The sequence below is a fragment of the Lissotriton helveticus genome, chromosome 6, assembly GCF_964261635.1.
Source record: "Lissotriton helveticus chromosome 6, aLisHel1.1, whole genome shotgun sequence".
Classification (NCBI taxonomy): domain Eukaryota; kingdom Metazoa; phylum Chordata; class Amphibia; order Caudata; family Salamandridae; genus Lissotriton; species Lissotriton helveticus.
This window is the reverse complement of record NC_136067.1, coordinates 1,298,796,025-1,298,823,104: the sequence shown is the minus strand read 5'-3', so window position 1 is coordinate 1,298,823,104 and position 27,080 is coordinate 1,298,796,025. Positions and strand designations below refer to the sequence as shown.

General features: G+C 42.6%; 1 protein-coding gene across 2 annotated transcripts in view; it reads left to right on the top strand.

The window, feature by feature from the left end:
• Positions 1 to 10,233: 10,233 nt before the first annotated feature.
• The window catches only part of RGS17 (regulator of G protein signaling 17), a 333,901-nt gene continuing 317,054 nt past the window's right edge, over positions 10,234 to 27,080 (top strand). For both annotated transcript variants that reach the window (XM_078646976.1, XM_078646975.1), the window contains exon 1: positions 10,234 to 10,304. The gene's annotated coding sequence lies outside the window, so the exon portion shown is untranslated. The remainder of the gene's footprint in view (positions 10,305 to 27,080) is intronic.

Sequence of the window (27,080 nt, the reverse complement as noted above, 5' to 3'; positions counted from 1 at the left end):
AGTTGAGGTGACCTATGAAAGAGTCACATGGCCACCATTGAGGCTTGCCCCACTAGATAACGTTTCTGAATCTGTTTCAACCTGCGCAAAGGTACCAAAATGGGTAGTGTCTGGACCAGATAAAGGTGGAACAGAAGAACATTACTATTCACATATGCTCCCTTCTAAAAACACACAGTATCTCTAGGATGGGGGGAGCAATGACCATAAAAGAAGAGGGTGGAGTACAAGTGTGTACTGCAATTTACAAGCTTCGCCCATGAAATGGAAAGCAGCCCATATTTTGAGCTTTGTTTCTGTCACATGCATACCTCTCTTACTCCCTTAAATTGCTTTAAAACACACTACCTTGCAGAACTCAGCTAACTCTTTGATGAAATGTGGCACAGAAGTCACAGTTTGGTCAAAAAACTAGCTTGTCGCCTGAGTACATTGCCAGCATTTGGTGTGCCTGACCCACCACAATTATGCTGTGATAAAATGGGTTCACATATAAGAGTGTCCATGACAAGAACAAAGTTTCTGGGGAAAATGGACAGCCCTGCTACGTTAAGCAATTAAAGAGGATTCTGTCAGAAGCACTATTATTAACTCTGACTTTATTCGATTCCGTTTGACTCTTGACAGTTCTTTAAATGGACAGATATTTCTAATGGGAGAGTACTGGTATTCTCCTATCAGAAATGTATGTCCATTAAAAGCACTAATTAGTTGCCAACATGAAATTACTCAAGTCCGATGGTGTCTTTGGCCAAAATCTGAGACCACTTTATCCATGAACAACCGGTTCATCTAATCAAAAACTTCTACAACATCTAAGGTTAGTACCTAAAAAAAAGCATACTTTCCCTATATGCTTTGTCAGGTGCATTCGCTGATTCCCTAATGCCCAAAATACAGAGGGATTTTACAAAACTGGATTTGTCTAGATGAGCTATGTCCAACAAGTGATGAGCTAAAGAGATGTCTAATACCTTTAAAAAAACGTTTTGTACTCTCATTAAGTACTATGATCGTCCTGTTTTCTGTGTAGTTTTTCTCTTGCTACGATTTCTGAATGAGCATAACATTGACTCAACCATTGGGATAGTTACATGTGCAGTAGATTCCCAGGATGTATTTATGATTGCCCTTCTGCCTGTTAGATATAGAAAGTAGCTAGGAAACAATCAGGCCCCAGACCTTCATTGAAAGATAAAAAGTAAACAGTCAGTTGGACCTCTGAAGGAATATTTAGGTCAAGGATTATGTCCTTTACAAAATACTTGGATATAGAGATCAACTTGACAATTACAGTGAAGACTGTCATTTAGGATCAATGTGTTCTTTTGAAATAGGTTAGAATAGATACTAAAAAATGGCAAGACATTCGGATCCTCGTAGAGGAAATCCTTGTACTCATGGCCCTGCACCTCAGTGATTCAACAATTTTCCTGAGATACCCAGTCATGAGCGCCAAAAAACCTAGAACAATATATGCAAGAGCCCTGTGGTCTGACTAGAGTCTAGAAATGGTCTCCATTACTCTCCATCCTTGTTTCCAGTGTCTATTTAAGTATTGAATGGCAGTCTTAAAATGGTCATACTGCTGATATACAGAATCAGGCTCACAGCATTCCTGACTATACGAGTTCTGCAAGCACTGAGAAAGGGTCTGAGATAAGAGGTCCTCAGCTTTACACACAACGAACAGAAGAGAAAAGGGGCGCAAGTTATTGTTCCTTGAGCTACCTATACCTGGTTGATTTCAGTCGTTTTTAGAGTTAGAAAATGAAAATCTTTAACTGACAATCAGCCGAGTCCTAAAACAAAATAAAGAAAAGAAAAGGGGGCAGGGTAGGTATAGCCTTGGTCTTGTCAATCAATCAATCAGGGAATTGTAAGCGTGCTACTCGTCCGTGAGGGTCCCAAGGCGCTGAAGGGGCCAGGGTGGTCCGCAGGTCTCGTTAGCCAAAAAGCCAGGTCTTGAGATTCTTCCTGAATGTTTTCAGGGAGGGGGCGTGGCTGATGTCTACCGGTAGCTCGTTCCTGGTTTTGGCCACGAAATGAAAGAAGGATCTTCTGCCTATTCAGAGTTTCAGCCAGTGCGTGGTTGGAAGATTGGAGGTTTCTGTTGAGTACGTGGAAGTTGATTCTGTTGTTGAGGTCGTGTGGTTCCGTAGGGACCCTGGCAGGGCAAAAAAGCATAATTGTTTTTAATTCACAGTGAAATTCGCAAATGTACGCAGATATCACTGTGGGCTGTGGCCTCCAACTCATAATTGTAGCCCCCGGGTGGGCCAGATCCCGGGGGCATACCGACTTAATTATAAAAATGAAGGTGGGCACACAGGGCCCCCCTCCAAGGTTGCAAAAATACCCCGGAGACCACCACTTTCCGGGGCTCATGGCAATCTTAATGTGGGGGGCCGCCAATCACCCGAGCCCCAGGGACCACCACCTCCTTGGGGCTATAAATAAAAAAATAGCCCTTTATATTAAAAGTAATAAAGTTCACTCATACCATACGCATATTGCAAGTCACATCGAAGTGCAATGACCTTATAAATCAGCTCACTCTTTAGCCTTGCTTCTCTATTTGTCCTTGGAAATCCATAGAGTTGGGAACAAATTTACCTAACATGTATTAATTTTCTTAATGTAAAGAAGATGGGTTTGGACACAACCGTTTTCTTTGTATGTATTACAATGAAGGTTAACAAAAAGATTCACATTTTGGATTGGGTGCACCCTGGGGTGACGTTTCCGTCCTGGAACGTCTTAAAACTTAACTAAACCTTAGTGCTTCCAATCCTGGTTGCATCACCCTTGGGGCACTCTCCTTATTTCCTTATAGGTTCCAAATGATTTCACAACAAAAGTTTCATTTGAATTAATTTATGAATTTATTCATTCATTCCAAATGTTGTATTATCTTCTTTGCTTTCATTTATATATTTATTGCTGAAGCAGACATCTAATCATATAATCATCTCCCATTTATAATTATCACCAATGCATTTCGAGCATAACCTGCTCTTCATCAGGGAGAGTTTACTGTAAATTGAAAGAAAAACGCTTAATGATACAAGATAGAATATTGTTTGAATATCTGCTGTATTACTTATGTTGTCTAAATGTGGTGTGTGTCAATTTGATTCCAATTGGTGCAATAAACTGAAATGGTGGAGTGACGCTGCAATGAAGTGAAACTGATCGAGGTGCACATAGGTCACATGCTTATGCAAAATACTCCCGGAGTGTGTCCATATGAGCTGTTTATTCACAACTCGTTTCTGAAAAGAATATATCAACATTGAACATTAAAAGGTGCGTCCTGTGTTGGACGCAATAAGCAGTACACATCTAATGTTCCAAAAACCGCTATATGCGGTGTGTATCACAAAGACTAGATCTAAAGTCGCGGGATGCCTGGCTTTCACCTTGTGGACACCCTGCCGGGGTTTCTCACAGGGGAATACCAGGACGGGTTCCCTAAGCAAGCGCCGGGACGCTTACGGGCAGCTGTGCGCTTTACAAGTCCAACACATTTACATTTACATTTATTAAAGAATAACCGCGATGTGTGCAATATTGATACAATAGTAAAAGTTGTGGTTCCCTTCTCGCGCTGATTACGAGAGCGCTTTAAGATTAGTTTGTGCCCCACTTACTTCTGGGCCGATTTCGGTGGTTACACGGCAAAGGATTCGTCCCGAACGGTATGAGGAGGCTATGTTTACTCCTCAAGGTATTTTCGATCGTTTGTGAGACGCGAATGTTATCACGTGGTGCAAGGTGGTGAACAGCGAAAGATGGACTACTCTAGTATGTCCTAGTGGCGGACATCTTGGAATGAGCTATGATTAAACTGAGCCAATGTAAAAACATATGTGTAGGAAAATGCCATGAGAAAAAATATGAGAAAAAATAAAAATATTTTTAATAATCTAATGTTATCAAGATAACTCGAATGAACTAAATCGAATTAAATAAAAAACTGGATACACTAAACTCCCCCTCTGTAATGTGCAAGTAAGCATCATGTGTAACTGTAAAGAATATAAGTGTCATTAACAGAATGACGGCAGTAGCAACCCGAACTGTCCCTGGGTGCAAAACCAGATGTCCTGTGCTTAAAGGTAACAGGCATATTCAAGTCTCTCGTTGAGTCCAAAGGGTTTCTGTGATTGGAGCTTCATTAGCCAATAATTTTCTCGTCCTAGTAAATGTTTATTATTATCTCTTCCTTCGATTTTGTCTACTTTTTCAAGAATCATGAATCTCAATTGAGATATATTGTGGTGTTGTTCCATGAAGTGGACGGCCACTGTTGATTTCATGTTTTTGGTTCTTATATTTGACTTGTGTTCATTAATCCTCAAACGTATTTTTCTCTCAGTCTTTCCCACGTAAACGTTACCACATGGGCATTAAAGTAAATGCACAACGTTAGAATTTTCACAAGTAGCAGTTACGCGTAGTTTGATACTGTTAAACCTTCATTGGGTGATGCATGATGGTTCCTTGAATAATGTTATTGCAGTTCTGACAGTTCAGACATGGTCTTGTGCCGCTGTGTGTTGAACTTTGTGGTTGTTTTTGTTTGAGAATTTCTCCCAAATTTTTATGACGAGTATAGGCAAGTATTGGAGGTTGTGAAAATTACTGATTAAAATCCGGCCCCATAGTTAGTATCGGCCAATGCTTCTGAATACGTTTTTTAAAATATTTTACTAGACGTTGAGAATTTTGATACCACCACTGTTCTGGTGTTTCCTTTTTATTCTTTTTGTATCAGCATTTTCCCGTGAGGTTGATAAACATTTGTTTATTGCTTTATTTACTATTTCTGGAGGGTACCCTCTATCTTTGAATCTTTCAGCCATCTCATTTATCCTTTGTTTTGCCTTTTCGGAGTCAGATACAATAGGTCTCATTCTCATCATTTGGGACGTTGGTAAATGAATCTTAAGTGATGTTCGGTGATGGCTTGAGTAGTGTAATAGATTGTTTTTGTCTGTTTTTTGCGGTAAATGTCTGTTTGTAGGCTAATTTCTGTCTTCTGGATCAAAACATCTAGAAAAGTAATTTGTGTTTCTGAAGTTTCACTGGTGAATTGTAAGTGTTCATTGAAAGTATTCCAAGATTCCATAACTCTATCCGCCTCCTCCTTGGTGCCATTCCACAGCATGAAGATATCATCTATGTATCTGAGATACATTATTATTTGGTGTTTCCATTCTTGATTTGACAAAATGTGTTCCATTTCAAATCTTTCCATCACTAGATTTGCATACGACGGCGCCATACAGTTTCCCATTGTCGTACCACTGAGTTGGAGGAACGAGTCCCCCTTCCATAGAACATAACTCTGATAGAGCGAAAAGTGAACCAGCTCCATCATGAATACTTGCATTGGTGTTTCCAAATCAGAGTTGAGGAGTGCGTGTTCAACTGCTTCTAGGCCCATGCTATGGAGAATAGAGGTATATAGTGATTTTACATCAGCCGTACATAGTATGATGTTTTCCTCTTCTTTCCAACTGACGTTATGAAGTTTATGAAGAAAGTCCGTTGTATCTTTGATATATGAAACCATTTTTTTGACACTTGGTTGTAAATACTTGTCTACAAATTGTCCGACTGGTTCGTGAATACTTCCACAGGCTGAGACAATCGGTCTGAAGGGTGGGTTTGTGATGTTTTTATGTATTTTTGGTACCATATATAGTACCGGACTCTTTGGGTTTTCCTTCAGAAGAAATATCCTCGTCTTTTCCTTTAACGTACCCATGTCGTATGCTTTGTCAATTATGGTTTTGAGAACTTTCCAAAAATGTTTTGTAGGATTGTTGTCTAGTCTCATGTATGTATTTGTGTCCATTATATGTTCTTTGACCCATCTTTCATAATGTTCGATGTTCAGTAAGACCAAAGCTCCACCTTTGTCCGCTTTTTGAAACATTATATTGGGATTGTTTGCTAATTTCTTCAATGTGGTCCAATCCTTTTGGGTAAGACTTTTAGTTGTCTTTTTTTTGTAATTGATTTGTGCCACATCTTGCTTAACCAAATTTTCAAAGAGGTCTAGCGTTTTATGGCTAGTTGGTGCCATGTAGGTGCTTTTATTTCTTAACCCACGTAACTCAACTTGACCTTCATTTGGTCTTTGGTCTTGTATCACGTTATCAAAGAAATTCCTTAGTCTTAATTTCCTCATGAGTTTAAAAACACTTATTTCTAATTCCAACCTGTTGCTGTCGGTTGTTGGGACGTATGATGTTCCTCTCTGTAATAATTTAAGTTCATCCGGTGTTAGCTCACGGTCTGAGATATTCACAACTAGGTTTCTTTCAGTGTTTTCTTCTTGTCCCGTTTCGGTTGGGTGGTGCTTCTGGTACTCTTTGTCTTTGTCCTTTTCCCCTCCTGGGTCTTCTGGGCCGTCTTGGCCTTTCTCTAAAAAAGATTGTCCAGAGGTGGATTGTTGAGGTGTCTCTTCACGGGCTCTCTGCCCTGTTTCTGAAGTTACTAGAATTCTTTCTTGGAAAGTTCTGCGTAATAATTAACAAAGCATACGACATGGGTACGATAAAGGAAAAGACGAGGATATTTCTTCTGAAGGAAAACCCAAAGAGTCTGGTACTATATATGATACCAAAAATACATAAAAGCATCACAGACCCACCCTTCAGACCAATTGTCTCAACCTGTGGGAGTATTCACGAACCAGTCGGACAATTTGTAGACAAGTATTTACAACCAAGTGTCAAAAAAATGGTTTCATATATCAAAGATACTACGGACTTTCTTCATAAACTTCATAACGTCAGTTGGAAAGAAGAGGAGAACATCATACTATGTACGGCTGATGTAAAATCACTATATACCTCTATTCCCCATAACATGGGACTAGAAGCAGTTGAACAAGCACTCCTCAACTCTGATTTGGAAACACCAATGCAAGTATTCATAATGGAGCTGGTTCACTTTTCGCTCTATCAGAGTTATTTTCTATGGAAGGGGGACTCGTTCCTCCAACTCAGTGGTACATGATTGGGAAACTGTATGGTGGCATCATATGCAAATCTGGTGATGGTAAGATTTGAAATGGAACACATTTTGTAAAATCAAGAATGGAAACACCAAATAATAATGTATCTGAGATACATAGATGATATCTTCATGCTGTGGAATGGCTCCAAGGAGGAGGCGGATAGAGTTATGGAATCTTGGAATACTTTCAATGAACACTTACAATTCACCAGTGAAACTTCAGAAACACAAATGACTTTTCTAGATGTTTTGATCCAGAAGACCGCAATGAGCCTACAAACAGACATTTACCGGAAAAAAAAACAGACAAAAACAATCTATTACACTACTCAAGCCATCACCAAACATCACTTAAGATTCATTTACCAACGTCCCAAATGATGAGAATTAGACGTATTGTATCTGACTCCGAAAATGCAAAGCAAAGGATAAATGAGATGGCTGAAAGATTCAAAGATAAAGGGTACCCTCCAGAAATAGTAAATAAAGCAATAAACAAATGTTTATCAACCTCACATGAAAATTCTCTGATACAAAAAGAAAAAAAAGGAAACACCAGAACAGTGGTGGTATCAAAATTTTCAACGTCTAGTAAAATATTTAAAAAAATTATTCAGAAGCATTGGCCAATACTAACTATGGAGCTGGATTTTAATCAGTCATTTTCACAACCTCCAATATTTGCCTATACTCTTCATAAAATTTGGGAGAAATGCTCAAACATAAACAACCACAAAGTTCACCACACAGCGGCACGAGACCATGTCTAAACTGTCAGAACTGCAATAACATTATTCAAGGAACCATCATACATCACCCAATGGAGGGTAACAGTATCAAACTACGTGTAACTGCTGCTTGTGAAACATCTAACATTGTTTATTTACTTAAATGCCCATGTGGTAAAGTTTACGTGGGAAAGACTGAGAGAAAAATACGTTTGAGCATTAATGAACACAAGTCAAATAAAAAAACCAAAAACATGAAATCAACAGTGGCCGTCCACTTCATGGAAAATTTACTACGACAAGAAAATTATTGGATGATGAAGCTCCAATCGCAGAAACCCTTTGGACTCAACGAGAGAATTGAATATGCCTGTCACCTTTAAGCACAGGACATCTGGTTTTGCACCCAGGGACAGTTTGGGTTGCTACTGCCGACATTCTGTTAATGACACTTATATTCTTTACAGTTACACATGATGCTTACTTGCACATTGCAGAGGGGGATTTTAGTGTATCCATTTTTTATTTAATTCGATTTAGTTCATTCGAACTATCTTTATAACATTAGATTGTTAATAATATTTTTATTTTTTCTCATATTTTTTCTCAGATTTTCCCACACATATGTTTTTACATTGGCTCAGTTTAATCACAGCTCATTCCAAAATGTCCGCCACTAGGACATACTAGAGTAGTCAATCTTTTGCTGTTCACCACCTTGCACCACGTGATAACGCTCGCGTCTCACAAACGATTGAAAATACCTTGAGGAGTAAACATAGCCTCCTCATACCGTTCAGGACGAATCCTTTGCCTTGTAACCACCGAAATCGGCTCAGACGTAAGTGGGGCACAAACTAATCTTTAAAGTGCTCCCGTAATCAGCGCGAGAAGGGGACCACGACTTTTACTATTGTAGCGTTATTGCACACATCGCGGTTATTCTTTAGATCTAGTCTTTGTGATACACACCGCATATAGCGGTTTTTGGAACATTAGATGTGTACTGCTTATTGCGTCCAACACAGGACGCACCTTTTAATGTTCAATGTTGTTATATTCTTTTCAGAAACGAGTTGTGAATAAACAGCTCATAAGGACACACTCCGGGAGTATTTTGCATAAGCATCTGACCTATGTGCACCTCCATCGGTTTCACTCATTGCAGCTTCACTCCACCATTTCAGTTTATTGCACCAATTGGAATCTAATTGACACACACCACATTTAGACGACTTAAGTAATACTGCAGATGTTCAAACAATATTCTATATTGTATCATTAAGCATTTTTGTTTCAATTTACAGTAAACTCTCCCTGATGAAGAGAAGGCTATGCTCGAAATGCATTGGAGATAATTGTAAATGGGAGACGATTATATGATTATATGTCTGCTTCAGCAATTAATTTTCTTAATCACACAACAACAATCTGCTGATCTGAACATTATATTTAGTGTGATAGAATCGGAAACTCTGGCATATTGTAGGTTATCTGTGAGTAATAATAATAATAGTAATCATGATAATAATAATATTAATATAATAAAAATAATAATGAACCCCACCTAGGATAATAAAAAGCTGAGTCAGCTCTTCCATTTTTCAGATTGGTCGTGTACAGATCACTGCATATTTTAGAGTTGCTTTTTATTCTATCAGTTAACCGGTTTGACTGCAGAGGCTTATCAAAATTAAGCCAGTACCTATTACAAACTGTTTTGAAAGCATGAGACTTACAGAATATTAAACAGAAAGACATAACATAAAATCTAGTAACATACATCTCATTAAATAGACAATCTTCAGAATATATTTTATTATATATAAAATGTACTCTTTACTGTTAATTAAGTTCTGTACAGAGGTGTTTGGCCCCACTTAATTCTTTCTTGCAATCTAGAACAAAACTAATATTTAATGGGGATATTCATTTTTAAAGCATGTAGTCTTACCCATAATCTGGTTTGCTTATGTGTGTACTACTGTGTAATACTGACCTTGAATTTGAAATTACAGGTAAAAATTGAAGTATTGTGTAATGGGTAATGCACACATTAAATTAAATATGTACAGGCATGCTGTTTAATATGTACATTTTACAACACCATCTCATTAGGAGAATTAATGGGGTAGTTTGATATTGTTCTTGAAGTGTATTATGACTTAGAATGAACAAATTACATTTATAGTGTAAGTCGAAGGTAGAGCAGGACGCTGTACTGCTGACCGGCAAAACGTTCAAGTGACATGTTTCCATACTAAAATGAAGGAATGTGTGTATGTGTGTGTGTATATGTATATATATACATACATATGATATGATATGTTTAAGAGTTTAATTGTTTCTTATATATGTTTCTCTCTCTCGCTCTCTCTCTCTCTCTCTATATATATATATATATATATATATTTATATTTATATATAGGATATGTTTAAGATTTTAATTGCCTCTTCTTCTTCTTATAGATTCATCATTAAAACGTTTATAAGACTGAACAAAAGAAGAGAATTAAAAGGTCACTTGTTCACAACCGATGGGTGAGGAAATATCTCAAATTAATGTTTTCAAAGCAAGCCTTACGTGCTCCAGCCTAAACATTTGTCCTTGTATAGCTGGTCTGTTCCTGTGACCCAGTATTATAAGGCATTACCTTAACATACATTGGTGTAAATGATAAATAACTTAAAAAGAATATCTATTCTACAATCCTCTAGAATAGGACACAGTGTCTGAGTTTTAACATTTCAGTGGCTGAGCTGTTGACTTTAATAAATATACATCCCATCAAGAGTACATTTCAGACCCAGCTAAATTAGGTTGACATTCAAATCTGTATATTTGTGTTTTATTTGATGTTAAAAGCATAGAAACTGTATGTGGCTCCACAATCCATATGTCTATACATTGCAAAAGAATTGTCATCTTTGTTTGATCATTTTAGCTGTCTAAAACACCCAAATATTAGTACTTGACCTGAAGTCCCTTATGTACTTGTTTTATGACGAATAAAGAAATAGGTAATACTTCCTCAAAAGTCTAATAAAATGAATCTATTTTCATATTTGGTTAAATATACATGTGTGCCTATAAAACTTGAACGTAACATATGAAAGCATCAGTAACTTTCGAAATGCAACGATGATCAATGTTAATATTAGAAAACCTCACGGTTCCTGTCAAAGGCGAATTACATTCTAATCAGATTCCAGCCTGCATTGCCCAAATAGTACTTTTGAAGCATGTTTGTAAATGCCTTATCTTAAAACATAATGAACTTTTTTTAAATACCATGAAGTCTGCCATAATAATCTTGATAGTCCAGCTCCTAGTGGGCCATTATTGTTAATTTTCATGTTCATCCCTAGAAACTAATTATTCTAAAGAAAGCTGTACAATAACATTATTGGCCAGGATAACTCTGGACAATCACAAAAATATGGATGATGCATGAATCAAATGAATTCTACCGAAGTAAAGATGCATGGGATCATTTTTAATTTAGTGACCTGCCTGACAACCAACCAATTCATAACACTCCCTGGTATCGGCTTCCCTGGTAGAGGATCTCACACCACAGTTAGAGATCCCCTCCTGCCTGATGGGAATCTTAGTGCCCTTCGTGCATCCGCCAGTACATCTATTGCATGTACGACATAGAAAGACACTAATGGCCCTATTACGATGGCGGGCGGACTTTTGCCCACACGCCATCGCAATGGAGCACCAGTGTTGCGGTGGTCCCGCCATGCAAATTAGGATGCGCCCACCACATTGGTAGGCGGATCCTGGGCCTTTTACATTGCGGGTGGATCTGCTGGCTGCGGCCCCACTCACAATGTAAAACGATTGTGCACAGCATTGCCATGCACAACATGGTGCCTACAATGTAGTGCATTGCAATGAGGGGGGGTGCCATAGGTATCCCCCATGTGCACCCCGCCCCAACACCCTGGGGGCCCACAACAGGCCCCCAACATCACAGACCACATGCCTTTCCATGGCGGCATCGCCGCTATGGAAAGGTCAATTTCCACCTATATCATAATAGGAAAACAGACACAATATGGTGGCGGTGTCTGCAAGACACCGCCACCATATTGTGTCTGTTTTCCGCCTGGTCGACAATTCGACCGGCGGAAAAGCGGTGGACGGTTTTTCTGTCCGCCGCGGTGCCGCCTGCCATAATAATATGTCGGGAGAGAACCAGGGCCGGCGGTGGCGATCCATCCGCCATCATAATAGGGCCCTAAATGTGGAGGATAATGCTAAGCATGAGGCATGCTTGTTTGCCCCTGCTCAGCATTCTATTTTATGTTACTGAAACAAACTCCCAAAGTGGAAGTTTGATTCAGAAAAACCAAAATCACAATTTGTTTTCTAGAAAGTCTGCTCATTACTTATTTTCCCAGTCTGGGTCTGCCGTGCCATCAAGCATGGGAAATCAGTGATGCTCACCCACCTCTTAAAAAGGGGGCTTGAACACCACTACGGCTCTGATCCAGTGATAGAAGGACAGCTGGTCAAGATTTCTGATGGCAGAAACAGTTGAGGCTCCCCTGTCAGAAAGCATGTGAATCCTCTAACTTTAAATGAGTTAGAGGGACCATGATTTTCGAGTGGAGATAGCACTGCCAATTTATGACAGTGCTCCTACCCCTCTAAACTTTAAATATAACCTGTAGTCTTTCCTTGGTATGAATGCCTCCATTGTACATGATATTTAACTAAATTATGCAGATGCATAGGCTTTTGATAAAAGTGATAAGAATGCTGATAATTCACTGTGTAATCATGTTTCTTTAAATAATAAATAGTAACTGGATATTTCAGATCAATAATAGAGATTGACCTAATTTCTTCAACTAATCAACTATGGAATGTCTGGATTGTAGTACCAGTATAGGGTAACATTCAGGGATAGAACAATATATTATCAACTAGAGTGGTATTTCAGTTCATGAAACAAATTCATAATAAATTCACAATTGTGAGATGGACTGGCCTCAGCATGGCAACCAATGAACACAGATCTAATGCCTTGATTAATGTCAGTCTTCATTTCTGAGAGACAATTTTGTGTTATCAATAAAAGTTCTAATAGAGCTGTATATCAATAAAGTCCCACCTGACTTGATTTTACAAGCAGTTATCTTTTTTTAGTAAAACGCTCCTTAATGGCATAGCATAGATTACATTTTGTCCAAAAGACACTGCTGTTTCCTTGTCTGGTTACTTTGGATTTTAACCCCTTGCAAGCTCATGACGGAACGGTTCCGTCATCAGCGTCGGTGCTCCGGTGCTGATGACGGAACATTTCCGTCATGAGTCAATTTGATTTATGACCCTTCAGCACTGCAGCGAAATTCGCGCAGCACTGAAGGGGTTAATGTATGAGATTGTGACATCCATGCAATGCTAGAACGATTTCTTGAATTACTGCTTTTAATATTAAGAGAAAATTAAAGGGCATTTTCTGCAACCATATTTTATGACTTTTCATAATTTACAAACATAGAGCATGGTTAACATTGCCTGTTACGAGGTGCATTGTGCATAGATTGTAAAAAAATACATTGGAAGCAATGTTGAGGTTCGGTGTCAATTGCAAGGTTAACATATTTTTTTTAAAACATTTTCAATGCTGCCTGGCATATTTTATATATTTATAGAATACACAATTGCTGATGAAATGTTGTCTATTTTATTAGGTTACCTGGTGACATTGTGTTCTATAGGATCTTTTATTTATTTATTTTTTGTAATTAATTCACTGATTATTGCTGATTGAATTTTTCTGTGTCCTTGCTAGTTACGTGTAAAGAGCTTGTTGGATTTGTTCAGATTTATGCTCTTTTTGACAAAGCATTTGGATATACAGTTACACTGAGGGACCATGATGATTTGAATTTAAATTATTTTTGTTGGAAACCATCCTAAAGCTGTATGATCTGCCAAGTATAGACCAACCCAAATAGCCTCATAATGGAAATAATGAAATGATATTATATGCTAAATTACAAAATATAATTACAAAACAGTATCCAATTTGACATATTAAGAGAAATACATTTCCATTATCATTGATACCAGTAGAAGACAACGGGTTCCAGGGTGAATCTATAAACAGTATAGAAAAGATATGAAGATACTCAGAAAAACAGGAGGGAAACAAAGAAGAAGAATTTTAGATGCTAGTATTCAATTACCCCGATGTTAGGCCACTGTTTCGGGCATGGATCGAGGAAACTCCAGGGCTTTGTAGATAAATTCTCATTCAAAGAGGCAACTTGAAATCAGTCAAGCAAAAACTATTAGCTATTTGGTCAGTAAACACAAATTCTAGGCAGTAGTAGAATACATAGAAAAAGCAAGTTGCTTTGACTGTCTGACATTGATTGATCTTATTACCAGATCTGAGTATGCAAGATTATATGTTAAATCTTCCAAATCTAGGAATTATTGCTTTTATAGAAATTGCACTCCAAACTTGGTGGACACCATGAATGGAGGGCATCAAAAGCTCCTGTCCACAAAGTCTTCTGCTTCATTTGAAAGTGAACTCTGTGGCTACACTCAGAGCTACACTGATTTACCCTCGGCAGAAAAATGTTTTCAACTATCTCTGGCTTGAGTTCCTAAACATACACCATCAGTTTTGTTACAATTAAAGTCACAGACTTTCTGTGGTTGATTTTTAGCTTTTGGTCACAGATTTTATCTTTGGCTAGGTTAATTTTCATAGGAGAATTGATCTTCAAGACCAGTTGAATAAGTTGAAGAATGTATCATTGTTGCTGTGGTTAGCTCACATCAAACTTGTCACTCCTGATATTGGTTTGGCTTGTGTCTGGAGGTCATTGGTTCCAACAACCATACTAACACGAATGAAAGAATGCTATTAGCCCACAAGCCTGTACATATTTTTTATAACTTAACACCCACAAAAATTGTGTCATTTTAATTATGCATGAAATGGGCTTTAATCAGAAAAGCGTGCCCATATATACATAAATTCATAGAGACACTCACATATATATATTCATTGAAAAAACCATAGGTTTCAGGGACATTATAGTTAGTTGGACATTTCACTGGTACAAAACCAGAGAAATTCAGCCGTTATAGTTAATAGAACTAACTATAACTTGCGCCCCCGCAATGCACTGCTGATGATATCACAAATTACATCAATCATGACATGGTCAGTGACATCACTAATGACATCTCAAATTACATGTCCAACTAACTATAACGTCCCTGAAACCTATTGTTTTTTCAGTGAATTTCAAAGGTTTTTTAAATGCTAATTTCTAACTATAACATGCCTGAAACTTATGGTTTTTTTCAGTGAATTTCAAAGGTTTTTTAAATGCTAATTTCTAACTATATCGTCCCTAAAATCCATGTTATTTTAGTGAATTTCAAAGGTTTTTTAAATGCTAATTTCTAACTATAATATAGCAGTCACGTTTGCAGAGTGGTGGAGAAAGGTGAGCGTGGCCTTCAAACACCTATTAGCAATGATTAACTGGAGGTAAAAGGAGGGATAGTTAGCCCCCAACATCAACCTTGGGGGCCAACTACCCCTTTTATACCTCCAGTAAGTCCCACACAGCAGGATTGCTAACTTGTTATATCAGGCCCACCCCTCCCTCCCTGCACCACTGTGCAAACGCACCCCCTGGTGCATTGTAAGTTGGGGGATTAAGTCCCCTTGAATCCTGAGGGTCCCTGGGGGCCAACTAGCCCACCAGGTACCTCCGGTAAGCGCCACAGAGCTGTGTTGCAGAGAGGTGTAAAAAGGGGCGTTGCCTCGAACCACCTCTCTGCAACGCTGCCCTGTGGTGCTTACTGGAGTTACCTGGTAGGCTAGTTGGCCTCCAGGGAACCTCAGGATTGAAGGGGACTTAATCCTCCAATTTACAACACGCCAGGGGGCGCGTTTGCACACTTGTTATGTTAGACCCCGCCCCCTCCCTGCACCACTAAGCCAGTACAAGAGGCGTGTATTCCAACTACAGTGTAATTTAGATTCCTGCCCACAGCCACTGACGTGATTATGAGCTAGTTTTCGTTTTTTCATAGAGAGAGTGTTCCGTAGTAGCCAGGGTTTGGTGAAAGTTTCGCAACAGAAGGTGCGAGGCACTTCTTGAAAATATTGTTGCCTTGTGAGACACCCGAGAGGAGCCCTGCACACTCTCGAGGGTACAGCGATGAAATAGAAGACTAGCTTCCAACCGGAAGTGACCAATATGTGTCCTCTGTGCCCCTCGAGGTTCACTGATGCCCCCTTCTGGCTGACCCTGGATGCTGTATATTGGACAACAACAACTGCAGTGTGAGTGGTGAAAAAGTCTGATATTTTGTCGGCTGTGTCTCATTACACCTTGAGTCGCCTGTCATAGCGAGTTCAACCTTTATATCCCAAATTCTTAGGAGCAGTCACCCGTCCAGGTGCTTGTGAATTACATCAAAATCCATCACGATAACACTGATTAGTGCCTATCCCCACGAAGCCCGCAGCCAGCCATGCGCACAGAGGCCAGGTATAGCATTTTGTTATGTGGACTAACTGTGAAAGATCTGTGGAAATGTAACGAGGGGTTCTTGCCGCCCCAGAGCACCCCAAAGGAGAAGATGTGAAGTTAAGGTCAGAGCTGTTGACTTTGGAACTGGGGAACCAGGTTCAAGTCACAGCGTAGTCCCAAATCCCCCGTGATTCTGGGCAAATCGCTCACTCTCCGAGTGCCTAAAGAAGGAAAGTGTCCTTGTGTGATGTAAATGGTGCTCATATAAAGCGCACCAATACCTTTGGGTCTAGTAAGCCTATATAAACTGCGAGGAGAGGAGTTCAATCATGCCTGCACTCATGCGCTATTGCTAGTGAACTGGAGGTGAGCAGCGCCGGGCTCTCACACAGGATACTTGGGTGAGCGCTTCAAAGGTGCGTTTCAGAGTGGAGCGAGCTTCTTGTCAGACTCACTCACCCAGGACAGTGACTGGAGGCTCTCCTTTGCTACAAGCATTTAAAGTAAAAAGAATATGTACCACAGGAGATGCCAAAAGCTAAAATCCGCGGGAGGTTCTCTGATCCCACTTTGTTTCGTTTAACCTTTGCTTTATTTCTTTACTACTTTTTATCACTTGTCTTTTCTTTGACAAAATTCCCGTATATCCCCTCACCACTCTTCTGCTGCTTTCTCTTTATGATTTTTGCGGTTCTTCGAGTTTATCACTTGCGGTAAAGGCGCAGACCTTCCACTGAGGCAAATCAAATGAGGGTGTAAACGCGACACTGAAAACCTTCAGGGTCCATTCTTGGCAGAATGGGCTTTTGGGCAAACTGAGGGTGGGCTGCAGTCTGGGCCTTCGTACACCCCCGGGCGTCGAGCCGATTCTGCGTATACGTGAGGCCAGGGTTAACTCACTGTAATGATCTGGGAAGTGGGGGCTGTGAGGCAACTTCACTGACCAAACTCGGGCTAAAGGCAATCCCATCTCCACCTCAGTGGACTCTCAGGCAAACTATGAAATGTGACAACGGAGTGCAACCCCCCCAAACTCGGCTTCTGCTAACAATATTGGGCTTAGCTCCTATGAAGCTGTTAGCGTGCTACGGATGCAAGTAGCCCATTTTATGTACAACCCCCCAGGCCTGCTCTACTAAGCACCTATATGCTCTCGTGTGAATATCCACGCTCTACAATTTCACATAGGCATACAGTTTTGCATGTGAGATGGTCTTTTCACAGGGGTAAGAGTAGGTGTCCAGGGGGCAGGGGGCCACAAAAAGTTAAACATCTTTCGTCTCAACAATTTTATACATTTGCAGTGGTTCACAAACAAGCCACAGAGCACCTGTTATAAGTTCAAAAATGCGTAGGTGTGAAATCTGGGGCCCGAGTCCCATGCATTTATGACTACAGGAAAAAATACTACATGTATGAGTACTGGAAGTCGTACTACAGGAGTACTCTTTTGAATACCTTCATATGCCTTTATAAATAGTCATTGACAAACACGTCGTCGAGCTCTGGGATCTGCTCGACATCTCCGCCCGAGAAGTGGCCTTCCTGACCGAGACCTGGTGGAACGACTCCTCGGCGCCCGACATCGCCGTAGCCATCCCGGATGGCTACAAGATCACCTGCAGGGATCGCGCCAACGGAACCGGAGGAGGAATAGCCATCGTCCACAAGTCCACCCTCAAGGTCACCACCCACGCAGACAACACCCTCCACACCGCAGAACACCTGCACTTCCGGATCCACACCGACCCCAACACCACCTTCAGAGGAACTCTCATCTACAGACCCCCCGGACCCTGGGCTCAGTTCAGCGACTCCATCGCCGACCTCGCCAGCACCCACGACCTCGCTTCTACGGACTACATCCTCCTCGGGGACCTGAACTTCCACCTCGAGAACAACAACAATGCCAACTCCGCCACCCTGATCAACAACCTCGCCAACCTCGGCCTAAAACAACTCATCACCGCACCCACCCACGCCGCCAGTCACACGCTGGACCCCGTATTCTCCACAGGCACCCACGTCACCTTCGACCACACCACCGAACTCCACTGGACCGACCACCGCTGCATTCATTTCACCTTCAAGAAACCAACCACGCACCACCGCACCCAACAGCTGCATCGCCACTGGTGGAGCAAAGTCACCTAAGACCGGCTGATCACCACTTTCACCCAGAACCCACCCTACCGACCCCACCAACCCAGACACCACAGCCCGCAACCTCAGACAGTGGATCGACGACTGCGCCAACACCCTCGCCCCGCTCAAGAAACCCTCCAACAGCCACGCCAGCAAGAGAGCCACCTGGTTCACCGACGAGCTCCAGACCTCCAAACGCACATGCCGAAAACTGGAGAAAATATGGCTCCACAAACGCACACCGGACAACCACGCAGCCCACAAGGACGCCACCCGCAGACATCACCACCTCATCAGATTAGCCAAGAGATCCTCCTTTAAAGACCACTTGGACAACAACGCACACGACAGCAAAGAGCTCTTCAGCATCGTAAAGGAACTCTCCAACCCCAGCACCAACGCCAACGACATCCCACCCTCACAAGAACTGTGCGACTCACTAGCCATCTTCTTCCACCGCAAGATCGCTGACATCCACGACAGCTTCAACACCACAACCGCCCTGACTACGCCAGACTCCACCTCCCCTGCGAACAACACCAGCGCCATCCGCCTGACCTCCTGGTACAACGTCAACGACGACGAGACACGCAAGGTCATGAACTCCATTCACTCAGGATCTCCGTCAGACCCGTGCCCACACCACGTATTCAACAAAGCAGACGCAGCCATCGCACCCCAACTACGGAAGGTCATCAACATCTCCTTCGCAACAGCGACATTCCCAGAAAGCTGGAAGCATGCCGAAATCAACGCCCTCCTCAAGAAGCCCAAGGCGGACCCCAAGGACCTCAAGAACTTCAGGCCCATCTCCCTGCTCCCGTTCCCGGCAAAGGTCATCGAGAAAATCGTCAACAGGCAATTGGCCCGCCACCTGGAAGACAGCAACATCCTGGACCCTCCCCGTCCGGATTCAGACGAAACCACAGCACCGAGACAGCCCTCATCGCTGCCACAGACGACATCAGGCGCCAACTAGACAACAGCGAAACATCAGCCCTCATCCTCCTGGACCTGTCGGCCGCCTTCGACACGGTCTGCCATCGCACTCTAAAGACACGCCTCCTAGAAGCCGGAATCCAAGAGAAGGCCCTTGACTGGACCACGTCCTTCCTCTCCGGCAGAACCCAGAGCGTCCACCTCCCACCCTTCCGATCTGAAGCCACCGACATCATCAGCGGCATCCCCCAGGGCTCATCCATCAGCCCGGCGCTGTCCAACATCTACATGGCCCCCCTCGCACAAGTGGCCCGCCAGCATGACCTCAACATCATCTCCTATGCCGACGACACCGAGCTAATCCTCTCCCTCACCAAGGACCCAGACACAGCCAAAACCAACCTCCACAAGGGAATGAAGGTCATCGCCGACTGGATGAGGAGCAACTGTCTGAAGCTGAACTCGGACAAGACGGAGGTACTCATCCTCGGACCCACCCCCTCAGCCTGGGATTGTTCCTGGTGGCCGACCACACTGGGAACTGCACCAACACATACCGACAATGCAGGCAACCTAGGATTCATCCTCGACTCCTCCCTCTCCATGGCTAAGCAGGTCAACGCCGTCTCCTCCTCCTACTACAACACCCTCCGCATGCTCTGCAGGATCTACAAGTGGATCCCGACCGACACAAGAAGAACGGTGACACAGGCCCTCTTCAGCAGCAGACTGGACTATGGCAATGCACTCTATGGAGGAATCTCAGCCACACACCTACGACGACTACAACGCATCCAAAACGCCTCCGCCCGACTGATTGTCAACATTCCCCGCCGCAGCCACATCACCCCCACCTGAGAGACCTACACTGGCTCCCCGTCGACAAGAGGATCACCTTCAAGCTCCTCACCCACGCACACATAGCACTCCACAACGCCTCCCTTAACAGCACACTCAGCTTCTACACCCCCACCCGCCAGCTCCGCTCCACCAGCCTCGCCCTCGCCGCTGTCCCCCGCATCCAATGAACTACCTCCGGCGGCAGATCCTTCTCCTACCTCGCCGCCAAGACCTGGAACACCCTCCCTAACCACATACGGCAGAATCAAGACCTACTCGCCTTCAGAAGACTCCTCAAGACCTGGCTCTTTGAGCAGTAGCAGCACCCCCTCCCCTCAGCGCCTTGAGACCGTCACGGGTAAGTAGTGCACTCTACAAGTACTCTGATTGATTGATATGTCAAACTCCGAATTAGCAAAAGTGGAACGAGGACACACTCTTTTCTACTTGTGCTAAATTTATATGAGAAATGCCTGAATATTCCCATTTATCCCTTTTTAATACCTTTAGGGGCAATTCGTAAAAGCATATATGGAGTCCTAAAAGCACCAACAGGAGCACTTGTATGTTTTCTTACACCTTTGTGAGGTTCGCAAATTAATTCCTACACTTGCAGTTGGGACACTCCGACTATTTCAGCTTCTTAGCCATAGTCATGCAGCCCTCTGCAAATTCCTAAAAAGGTGCAAATGTACTTGAAATAGAAGTGGAAGTGGGAAGGGATCAACTTCTGTGTTTTTTGTTTTTTTGTGATTGCTATGTGGAATTCAGAGGCACAATCAGCCATTAATGACTTCAAATCAACGATTCTCTTTTTGTGGAAAGGATGTGGAGTAAGAGCCAGAGCAGGGGTACCAAGTTCCACTCTTGGCATCAGCTCAACATTTAGGGGCATATTATCAAGAATGCCGTTAAAATTATCACCGTTTTAGCGGCAGAAAACTGCCGATAAAGCGGCGATAATGGGCTTGATAATATGCCCTGGAGAATTCCAATAGAAGCCCATGTTCACACCAGAACATGGACTTCTATTGGAATTCTCAAGGGCATATTATCAAGCCCATTATCGCCGCTTTAGCGGCAGTTTTCTGCCGCTTAACCGGCGATAATTTTTAACGCCGCCCTTGATAATATGCCCCTCTGTGATTCTGGGCAAATCACGTAATCTCCTTGCACTCACCCAAAATTAAGGTGTTCTTGTGTAATGCAACTGGTACTCATGTAAAGCGCTCCAGTACCTACAGTTCGAGTTTGCGCTATATAAAGCTACAAAAAATTAAACAATCCTTGTGAATTCCCATAGCAGCCCAGGTTAACAACAGAACCTGGGCTGCTATGGGAATTCACAAGGGCAAATTATCAAGCCCATTATCGCAGCTTTAGCGGCAGTTTCCTGCCGATAAAGGCAGCGATAATGTATCGTCCTTTCTTGATAATATGGCCCATATTTCGCTGGTTCTGGGCTCAGCTGTGCGTTGCACAAGCCTTGTGAGCCGGTGAAGTACCGCGCGGGCCGTAATGACAGTAATGTTGAGCTGACATCTAGCCGAGTGGTTTGCACAATCCATGTCAAATAAAACGTGCACTCTCACTAAGCCACGTATATTTATTTCATATTTTCGTACATTAAACCATGAACCTGTTCTTCTTTTCCTCCTGTCTTTACTGTTTTTCCTTTCGTTTATTACTTTCTTGTCGCCTTCCTTTCTTCTTGGCTTATTTTCATGCTTTTTCTTTCCTTCTTTTTTTCTTATTCCACATTTTCTTGCCGTTTCTTTATTTTAATAATTCCATTTGCTGTCTCTTTCGCACTTTGCTCTTTGGTTTCTTGTTCCTTTATAAATTTCGCTTTTGTTCCTTCTTCCTTTCTCTCATTCATTCCTATTTCCATTTCTTTATGGTCATTTATACAGTTCTTTTATTCGTTACCTTCTTTCAGTTTTCATCGTTGATTGACATCTTTAGTTATTCTTGTCGAATCGTTTCAAAATGAGCAATTATTTGGTTTCCATGATTTTTGAACGTTTACTTTAATCGTTTTCTTTTCTCTGTGTCAGTCCGGGACAGACCTCTGTGTGTCAGAGCTTGGGCGGCATCCTATCCGTCCTGCAAAACAAACTTGGAAATGTAAATAATTTTTCAAAAATACCAAAGTCCCAACTTCAGATGAATGTCCAGTTTCGCCAACACCGACAACACACCGAAGAGAAAGCAGCCGAATCGGCAATATGTGTTAGTAAAATGTTATTTTCAAATAGTAATATGGGTCGGAAGGACAATATATACAAGATTACAAATATAAAAAAGTGGGAACCAAATTGTCGTTCATCCACTGACTAATCTCGAAATACAGGCATGCTGTTTAAAAAGGCCCCTTGCGATTGGCGCTTCTATATTTTAAAAGTGTTAAAAGTGCAAAACATGTTCTATGTAACCTTAGATGCCAGCCTTGCCCAGTTCCTCTGAGTAATCACGTCCGGGCACAGGAGGGACCGATATTACAAAACGCCCTATGGCCTGCCCCGAACCCCCACCATCAGCCCTTCAATCAGTGGCACCCCCTTTCGGCAGACCTCTGGCATTTATTGTTTATTGTCTGATGCAACCCCAGTCTTTTCCCCTTTATTAACTGCATACTTCTTGTGTATTGCATTGTCACAGGCTGGTTCGACGGTTCTCTCTAGCGCCAAGAAGTCTCGAGGCATACCAGGAGCTTTAGAAAGCAAAAGCAAGTGCTTGACTGGGACAAGGGTACCGCCTTTGTACTTATAGCACTGCACTCCACTACAGACCCCGGATAGGAGCCCCCTTCAGTCTCCCGCATTTAGGCACAGACCTCGGAAATAATAATTTGAAATCTAGGGCCGATAGTCAGAATTCGAAATAGAATAAAAACGAAAGAAAACTTCATTTTTGTCCTAAATCCGCCCGTTGACCGATGTGTTCTAATGGGCAGGCATCCTGGAAGTGCCAGCGCGATTTCTTAATGTTTAATCTGTCTGCCTCTTTGCAACAAATGATGATTTAAAGGGACAGAGGTCTGACCAAAATCTGCACAGAAGTGGAAAAGCAATCGATAAGGAACATACGGCCACATGCTTCAATCTAGGATTTTGCATTTCCTAAATAGCGAAAATTAAGGAATCGCTATTTAGGAAATGCAAAATCCTATGCATCAAGAAATCCTAAAAGTTTTTAGGATTTCTTAATTTTCGGAAATTGCGATTCCTTAATTGCGAATCGCAATTAAGGAATGGCATTACATTGATTCCTATGGGCCTAGAGGCCCATAGGAATCAATGCCGTTTTGCATTTTTTTTTTTGCACTCGCAATTTGTTGATGCATTGCAAGGGTGCAGAGGGGGGTCCAAAGGACCCCCCCCCCTTCACCCCTGAAATGTATTTTAAAGTGCATGTTTCACACACACATGTCCTAAGGACATGTGTGTCTGTAACATGCAAGTTTAAAAAATGCATTTTTTTGCTTTTTTTTAAAAATTTTCGCAAATTAACACGAGGGTCAACCTTGTGTTAATTTGCACTTCCAATTTCAAAATTCGCAATTTTTAAAACAATGATGCATTGCATTTAAGGAATCGCACAAATGCGATTCCTTAATTGCATTCGCATTTTTAAGAAATGCAAAAAATAGCGATTTTTGACACTCTGTTTCATGCATCCCAAAAACGTATTTAGGAAGTGCAAACGGCCGAATTTACCGATTCGCACCGTTTGCACTTCCTAAATAGGTTGATGCATGTGGGGGATAATGATGGTTTCAAAACAGACGCCTGTTAGGTTTATACTACACACTCTTTACATGGGAAGCAGCATGCACGAGATTCTTTTCTGCGGTGCTGGCAAAACGAGGCTTTGGCAATAATGTGTAAATTAACGGCCACATGCATCATCCCGGCCGTTTGCGAATTCCAAATTGCGAAAAATAGCGAATCGCAATTTGGAATTCGCAAAACGGGATACATGAATTTTTTCTAATAATATTAGCGATTCGGTAAAATTCGCATTTTTTACCGATTCGCTAATATTATGTGAATTCTAATTTGCTAATTCGCATTTCCCATTGATTCCTATGGGCCAAAAGGCCCATAGGAATCAATGGGAATTGCGAATTTGCAAATTAGGATTCGCATAATGTTGATGCATTCCATGGGTGCAGGGGGGGGGGTCCAAAGGACCCCCTCTGCACCCCTGAAATGTATTTTTAAGTGGATGTTTCACACACACATGTCCTAAGGACATGTGTGTCTGTAACATGCAAGTTAAAAAAATTCATTTTTTTGTTTTTTTAAACATTTTCGCAAATTAACACGAGGGTCAACCTCGTGTTAATTTGCACTTCCAATTTCCATTTTCGCAATTTTTAAAAAAATGATGCATTCCATTTAAGGAATCGCACAAATGCGATTCCTCAAATGCATTCGCATTTTTTAGAAATGCTAAAAAATGCGAATTATGCACAAAAGTTTGATGCATCCCAAAAAAAGATTTTGCATTCGCAAACGGCCGATTTTTCAGAATCGCACCGTTTGCGAATGCAAAAAACGTTGATGCATGTGGGCGTACATGTTTATAAGTTTAAATCGTGCTGAATGGTCCCACTAAATATAATTTCAGTTACCGCCATGTCCCACAACATAGGTTTCTGTCCACAAGCTGTATCTGGTATACAGCGTGATTCATCACTGCCCTTGGGGCACAATAGCGTTCTCTGCGCAGGGTGTGATGGTGCCGAGAGTGTCCGAGACTACCACGATCAGCTGTTAGCTCTGCTGGCCCCGTGGCATGTTGGACAGTGTGCTGGGTATGCATGGGTGTGAAGTGCTACGCGACTTGCAGGGCCCTTGCAGTACTGGTGACTTCACAGTGTGGCTGGTTTCCTACTGTCTCTGCAGTGCGCTGGGCAGTAATTCCGATGGCTCCACGATGAGGCGGGTATCCAGCTGGCCCTGCAGTGTGACTGGAAGTAATGCTGCTGGCTTCACAATGAGGAGAGTATGTTATTGGCTTTCCTATGCGTTGGGCAGTAATGCAGATGGCTCCACACTTTTTTTGAAAAAACAGAGCCCTGGGGAGGTGGGGGTCGCCGGGGCTGCAGGGAGGCGGGGGCGTGTGCCCTGCACATAATTAGCATAGCCCCAGGTAGGTTGCAGTCCCCGGGGCTGCGGGGGCCCAAGCAGGCCTTCGCTCTTTCTTTTTTAGCATTGCCCCCGGGAACTGGCACAACCGGGGCCTCATTAAAATGAAGCGCGGGAGCCTGCGCTTAATTTTTTTTGTTTTCGGTGGGATTCGCGATCCCCCAACGCAAATTCTGCCCTTAAAAAAAATGTTTTTTTGGGTCCTTGGGGTCCTTGTGGGACCTCCTGAGCAGGCCTAGGAGGTCAGGGTGTTACTACCTGTTGGAACTGGCCCTTCTTGCAGGGTCATCCTCAAACTTTTTGCTTCTTCCTCCCTTATTTTTCCTGACCCGTGGCTGTTGGCAATAGGACTCTGCGCACTTTATCACTGCTGATCAGTGCTAAAGTGCATATGCTCTCTATGTAAAGTGTTATTCTAATTGGATATACATGTTTGGCATATTTGTATCACCATGAAGTCCCTATTAAAGTGCACTGGGTATGCCAGGGCTGGTGATGACAAATGCTACTAGTGGGCCTGCAGCACTGATTGTGCCACCCACAGGAGTAGCCCTAAAATGATGTCTCAGGCCTGACACTGCAGTGCCTGTGTGCAGTTTAGAACTGCCATGTCCTCCTGGTCAGTGTCCCCACTGACCAGGCCTAACCCTTCCCTTTTTGTGCACATCAGTCACCCCTAAGGAAGGCCCAAGGTACCCCCCTGGGCAGGGTGCAGTGTATGTGAAAGGTAGAGCATGTACTGGTGCAGGTAACATGTTCTGGTAGTGAATTACAGCCATTTTCGTTTTTCACTATTGTAAGGCTATCTTGCTCCATAGATTAACATGGGGGACGCTGGCTACATGGGTTAACAGCATTTCTTCCCATAGGAACAAGATAGGACATAAGTATCTAGTATCCCTGAACTCAGAATTTAATAACACATCTTTTAGGAAAGGTTGTTTTTAAATCCTGTGTTTGAGAACAGCACTTTTAGAAAGTTGCTGTTCTCTTGTCTGACCCTTCTGTGTGCCTGGGCCTGTTTGTGTATTGACTGTCTTGTTTGAGAGTGACAGGGGCTGGGGAATTCCCCAGGAGGCTGGCTGAGTCAGCCCTAGGCTGAATGACTGCATTTGCAACTTGAGTGGTGGGAGGAGTTAGCACCTGGGCCTGAATAGGACTGTGCCCGCCCCCCACAGTGCTGGCTCCACCCCCTGTGGTGCGTCTGATGTCTCTGCCCTGCACTGTGAAAGGAGAGAAGGAATCATGTCAACAAAGTGCTCCAGGGCTGGGCTTTCCCCCCACAATGCTGGCTCCACCTCCTGCTGGGCGGCTGAGGACCCTGCCCCTCACTCTGAAAGGAAAGAAGCAGCCTGCAAAACAATGTACTCAGGATCCACCCAGAACTGGTTCAGACCGGGCTCAGGGCCCACATGCACCAAGAGAACAAAGACTTTAGGGGTATAAGTACAGGACCCCTGACAACAGAAAATTAGATCATCCTGGAAATCAAGAAGGAACCTCTGCCAAGGAGAAAGCTGAAACTGAAGAAGAAAGATTGTCCTGCTGTTGCTCTGCTGGACTGACCTGTTGCTTTGCTTCCAAGGAGAGGGGAAGGACTTTGCTGCTGAGCTGTGTCCCCTGTCTTGAAGGAATCTCCAAGGGCCTGAGTAGAGCTGGCTCCCTGTTTTGAAGTCCCAGGAACAAAAGGACTTCACCCCCAGCT